Genomic DNA, 329 nt, shown 5'->3' with positions numbered 1-329 from the left:
TTTTTTTGTTTTGTTGTATTTTTGTTAAGATCGAAACTAATGAATATTTGCCCCTATAGTTGGGTCAGAAAGGGGGACCGTGTAATCAATTAAGCAATCTAATTAATGGTCCGGGTGACACTGTTTATTCAGACATCATCATTACGCATGTCCGTGGATTTGCATGATTGATGACAAGAGATGAGGCGTCTTGGCTGTGATAGAGAGAGAAAGATGAAGTGTCAGTCCTTGAACCTCATGCCTCCCACAGCAGGCGTGCAGCCTGAGGGGGAGCCGCAGCATCTCCTCCTGCTGCACATCCAGCTGTCTGTGATGAGCGTCTTGCTTCT

Source organism: Poecilia reticulata, linkage group LG8 (assembly GCF_000633615.1).
Source record: "Poecilia reticulata strain Guanapo linkage group LG8, Guppy_female_1.0+MT, whole genome shotgun sequence".
NCBI lineage: Eukaryota > Metazoa > Chordata > Actinopteri > Cyprinodontiformes > Poeciliidae > Poecilia > Poecilia reticulata.
This window is presented reverse-complemented; position numbering follows the sequence as displayed.